The sequence below is a fragment of the Sciurus vulgaris genome (assembly GCF_902686455.1).
Source record: "Sciurus vulgaris genome assembly, chromosome: 14".
In the NCBI taxonomy this organism is placed as follows: domain Eukaryota; kingdom Metazoa; phylum Chordata; class Mammalia; order Rodentia; family Sciuridae; genus Sciurus; species Sciurus vulgaris.
The window spans coordinates 80,928,354-80,934,076 of record NC_136475.1 but is presented as its reverse complement, the minus strand read 5'-3'; the positions used below and the strand labels follow the sequence as shown (position 1 = coordinate 80,934,076).

The 5,723-nt window shown below is 48.3% G+C and overlaps 1 long non-coding RNA gene across 1 annotated transcript; it reads right to left on the bottom strand.

Annotated features, from left to right (window-relative positions):
• Positions 1–463: 463 nt before the first annotated feature.
• Positions 464–5,507, bottom strand: LOC306643585. The gene is made up of 3 exons (XR_013758996.1): positions 5,213–5,507; positions 1,412–1,475; positions 464–694 (listed from the first exon to the last, which is right to left on the bottom strand). It is a non-coding gene; the product is annotated as an uncharacterized lncRNA (long non-coding RNA).
• Positions 5,508–5,723: the final 216 nt, after the last annotated feature.

Here is a 5,723-nt window from a genome sequence, read left to right as displayed (position 1 = left end):
GCGTGAGCACTCAGCTCTTTCTCTGTGCTTGCTGGAGGGCCCTACCAGCTGAGACTTCTCCCCCTCTGCTGCAGCTTCAAAAGCTCCTGGGCTCCCTGAACTCCATCTTCTCAGTCCTCCTCATAAACCTGACATCTTCCCAGCACAGGAACAGCCCTTGTTAGCAACACACAGGACTGAGAGCGAGTAGAAGTAGCCTACTCCGAGGAGGTGGAATTTTTTTAACTGTCCTAGAAACATAGAAAATGCACACTCCAGGAAGAGGCCAGGGAAAAGGGTGTGGAGGGAAAAATTTAAAAATTTTACTAAACCCTGATTCCTCTGCAAGAAGGTCTGAGCACTGGAGTAGTTGCATGTAAAGAATACCATGAACATTCATCAGTCAGGTTTTGGTGATAGTGCTGTGTAACAAATATCTCCAGATCTTGGCGGCTTAAAACAACAGAAATTTATTTCTTTTCTTTTCACTCATGGTCTGCAGCTTAGCTGGGGTTGACTGAACCCAACTGGTCTTAGGCAAGTTCCACTCCATGTGGCTCTTCAATCTGGAGCCATGACTATGCGGGGTATTCTTGTGATGGAGGTGGGAGTACCAGAAGAGAAACAGGAACATTCTAGGTCATGTGACTCTCTCACTTCTGTGCACTGGTTTGGTCCCAGACCAAGTATGTGAGGAAGTTAAATGTCCACCATCCTGAGGAGGAAGAAAGAGTAAATATTGAGTGACTATCTGTTCGATAATAATATAATTTGCCACAATTGCCAGAGAGAGGAGGGAGGCACAGAAAAAGAGAGAGAGAGAGACTTTCAGGACCAGGGAGAACTGCTTCAGGGAGGTAAGAAGTAATAGGCCCTTTGGACTAGGAATCACCTGCTCTTCCCACCTGCCCCCAGTGGCTAGAGCCACCCTACAAGAACATTTCAAAATCACTTTTAGATGTGTGAACATTTCAGGGAGAAAGCAACTTTAAATACCATCTAGTCCCACATTCTCCACAGGAAAGTTTCCAGTACCATCTCCAGTGATGGGAGATCACTTCCTCTGAGGAAACCCACTCTACAGGCACAAAGTCAGTCTTTTTCTAGCACATTGTGGCAATACCTCAGGTATCCATGGCCAGCTCTTAGGGATTCCAAGTGTTCCCCTTCTATAAGTGAAAGACCAACACCAAATTTCAATTCCTTAAAGACCATGGTTTTAAGTCACATGTTCTCTAAGCATGTGCCATTTTGTGATTGGGTTACTATTCTGTGAAGCCAGAACTGGGACCAGAGCTCCAGGACATCAATCAAACACTGACAGGTTATGTCTTACTCGGGTTGACCTAAAGTTGCCTACAGTCAAGAACATTCTTACATGTGGAGCTAACTTGTTCATCAACCCACTATTCATGAAACAGTTACTACTCACCTTGCATCCCACTAGGTACTGGGGTGAATAAATTTGACATGGTCCTGGCTCCTGTGAAGGCCACCTGTAGAGACAGATAATAAATAAATCAAAAGGCCAAAAATATGAGAGGAGGGGAGCTACTTCAGATATGGTGGTCAGGGAAGGTCTATCCTAGGAGGTAACATCTCTGATGGGACTTGAAGCACAGGAAAGAGGCTGATCAAGGAGGTGGTGGGTGGGGGCATTCAAGGAACTCTGACTGGGCAGGGGTTGAGAATGAGCCTGGGATATTCAGGAAGCTGAGGCACAAGGAGAGAGGGGAGGATCAGAGCTACTGGCTGGTTGTGAAAAGAACATAGAGGTTATTCTAAGTATGGCAGGAAGCCATTGGTGCCCTTGGCAGCTAATGGCATGATGTCACTTGGATCCTGAGCAATGTTTCTGGCGTTCCTGTGCGTGTATGTGTGGGGGTCTTTGTGGAGGGAAGGCCTAACTGAAGAACTTTACCTTTGTCCCAATCCAGCCTGTCAGTCAACTGACCAACTTTCCTTCCAGAGAAAACATAGAGGCAGCATTTGCACCATGATTTTATCCAAGCCAAGAGAAAATGTGACTTAAAACATGAACAACAGCCCTTGGGGAGATCACCTAAGGTATAGAAAGTATGAAAATGCAACAGTAGGACTTTAAAAGCAGAGTCTTCAGGGGCCATAATTTTCAAAACCTTTTTTTTTTTTTTTTTTCTTTTTCTGAAGCAGGCTGCCCAATGGCGAGGAATAGATCCTGGCTGATGAGCAGCAGGTGTGCACCTTAGGAACTAAACCTGAGAGCAGAGCAGCTCTCCCGGTGGGCACTGCAGAGCTACCTCCTCCTGCAGTCTGACACCCTTGCAGTATGGCTATATCCAACCCAGAGGTCAAGGTCCAAGTCCTGCTTCTGCCAGACCTCATTGGCATGTTATTCCAGACCACCTGCTTGGTGGACTAGGGCTACAACAGGGTAACTTTGCTTCTATCTTCTCCCCACTCAGGACCAGAGCAGCGCTGGCCACTGTGTGGGCCTGGATGATACAGAGAGATGAGTGGAAGTCTGCAGGCCTTAAGGCACAGTCTAAGGGCCAAGTCTCCATATTGAGATAAGAGGGAACTGTCAGCACAGACAACGCAGGTCTAGGAAGTGCTGTGGACAATTAGAGACCTGGAGTTGTACACTTGGATGCACAAGGAGACACCAGGAAACCTAGGGAAGCTCATCTGACAGGTATAGATAGATATAGATATAGATATAGATATAGATATAGATATAGATATAGATATAGATATAGATATAGATACAGATATAGATGTAGATATGGACATAGATACAAACATAGATCTTCCCCAACAGGTACATTTTCTGCAGCAGGTGATCTGCCTTGAGGTCCAAGGAACTCTGGAAAAGGCAGCCATGATTAGGAACCACACCAAGGTGCAAGCATGGCTTTTGCAGAGGGCAGAGGTGGGGAGAGCCCTATGTAGCAGGAGGATGTCTGGTGATACTCTGTGCCTTTCTTTGCCTCCTCTCCTGCCCAGCCTCAGAGGGGCTCTGTCATTGCCCAAGTCATGACCTCCCCCTTCATGCCTTCAGCCTCCTGGCCTTAGCTGAATGACATGCAGACTTCAGGAGATCAAACCTAAATTATTGAGAAGGAGTCATTCAACTTACCGATTCCACTGTTGTTTTTCAGGAGGGGCAAACAAGTTTTAAGTCAATATGTTTAATATATTCTATATTTTAAAATATGTTATATATTCATATAATGGGAGAGTGTTATTGTTGTACAGATGGGGGAAATGCCTGGCACCTATTTGTAAGTTCATGGTCTCTGAGACCATTCATCTCTTTTTATACTCATGGGGACCTTCTATATTAGATGCTATACAGGAGCTAGGTGTGCAAATTTTACTAATGTAACTGATTCAACTTTTTCCTTCATTCTCTCTTTTTTTCAGCATCTGTATTCTCTCATTTTTAAAGTGAACTTCTAATAATTATATATCTAAAAAGTACTACCACTCATCTGCTCCTCCCTACCTCCTCAATTTCTCCTGCTGCCATGAGGAACCCTGTTTGGGAACCAAACTTCAGGCTTCTTCTGTGACATTAGGACCTGAGGTTCCTGCTCCACCATTCTCCCTGTAGTCCCAGCATCCCCTCAGAGCTCAGGTGAAGCCCCCTGGCCTTCCTAGGCCCCTGAAACCTCCAGGGCCAGGATTAGGCAGCTCAGCAAGTCTCCATCACCCCATAGAGATGTGACTCTCAGATCCTGCAGCACTGGAGAGATAGCAAAGGAGGTAAATGGAATTTCTGCTCAATTAGTTGATGATCGTATTAAATGAGACTTTTCCTCCAAAGACTTGAAATCCATTGGATCATTTCAACTAGCAAAATTATTCATTTCAAAAATCCTCTTAACAGAAGTGAGCTGGTAGTAACCAGTAACCCCATTTTACAGATGGGGAAACCAGCACCCAAAGAGAGCTGGAGTTCCTAACCACTTGTACAGTAGGCATCCTAGCTCCCTGGCCAACACTGTGTTTGGAGAGGGGGCAGTCACAGTCCAACCCAGCACCATAAGCACAAGACCAGAGAGCCATAAGTAGGTTCTCAGGGACCTGTGCGGAAGTAGGTTCTCAGGGACCTGTGCGGAAGTAGGTTCTCAGGGCCCTGTGCGGAAGTAGGTTCTCAGGGCCCTGTGCGGAAGTAGGTTCTCAGGGCCCTGTGCGGAAGTAGGTTCTCAGGGCCCTGTGCGGAAGTAGGTTCTCAGGGACGTGTGCGGAATGCACTACTGTGCTCTCCAAACATCTCTCCTCTCACTCGGAGCTCTGAGAACCAGCCCAATATCTGTTCCTCTTTTTCTGTCCTCTCAAGACACAGCAGAGTGAGGGCAGGGTCCAGATGACCATCTGCTCCCCTCACCGAATGTGCTTAGGACAGGGTGCCCCAAAGTCTCCCCACACTTGGTGGTGGTTGATGACTGGATTTGCTGAACCAAGGTGGAATGGCTTCTCTGGTTCAAGCTCTTAAATTTGCCAGGAGAATCTGCCCACCGGGAAGGCTGCAAGGCCATCCTTCTCCTGCTCTGCCTCTGTCAGAGCTTCCAGCCTCCAGGTAACCATGGTAATCACCAGCATTAACCGCAGCAGTGACAAAAGCCTCAGCAGGCCCACTCTGACCCGCTCCGGCTGCAGATGGGGCACCATCTTCCTGCAGCTTTTGGGGGGAGCTGTGGCCAGGCTCTGGTGCACAGCCCTGCACCCCCACTGCCTTTACCCAGTGGCTGTGGAGGGGTCCAACTACCTGACCCAAGAGTCACTGCTGGGGAGAGAAAATGGGGTCCTGCCACCCATAGCAGAACCTGGGTCAGAAGAGATCTAGGATGTGACCCAAGAACCAAGTGACCGTGTCAGTAGAGGTCAATGGCCAGGGCTTGTTCCCTAAATATGCTCCATTTTCAGTTTTAGCCAGCCTCCAAAGGGGGCTGCCACTTCAGGAGGCTAGTACAACTAGAGTCAGAGATTGCCTCTCGCCAGGAATTAGGGGCGTTCACAAGCCAGCGTGTGCTACCTTTACTAATGTCTTGCCAAGAATTCACAGCAGAGCCTCTCTTGACAAATCACAGTGCTGGCCCCCAACTCAATACCCCCATGTCCGTCAGCTCCACTGGTCCCATGTTCAAGCCATCTCTCCCACTTTCCGAGTCTTTAACTCTGGTCACACATCCTGCCAGCCTTCCCTGTCCTCATCCCTCTGTCCCCTTCCGTCCTATTACACACTAACCTGCTTTTCCAGAGTGGCACAGAACTGAAGCATTGCTCAAAACCAAGGGACTTGGTGCCTTGAAGGACTGACGGCCAGACCAGGCTGTACACAGGGAAACATGATCTCTTCCATTTTGTGGTCCTTGAGCACTGGAAGCAAAGGTCAACTTCTCTTCATGGAATCTCTGCCCCTGCGAGGACCCCCGGGTTGCACGGGCCTGAGACTGCATCCCAAATTCCTGGCCCATAAAAAGACTCTGCAAATTCTGCCAAGCAATGCTAAGGATTCTTGGGTCCAGATTCTTCTGAGAAATCTTTAAATGGAAAGGGCAAAAGTGAAGGAAACCGGTTTCCCAGGAACCCCCAAAGCCCTGGCATCAGCCCAAGGTTTGCAGCCCAGAAAGCCCAGTGCTGGTGACGAGAACGACGTGGCGCTCCCTCTAGTGGTGAATGTCCTGCACAGAGCCCAGTGGCTGCCAGGAGCCTGGCCTACAACTCCTCTCCTGCCAGGACCAGGCAGCCTGGGAGGA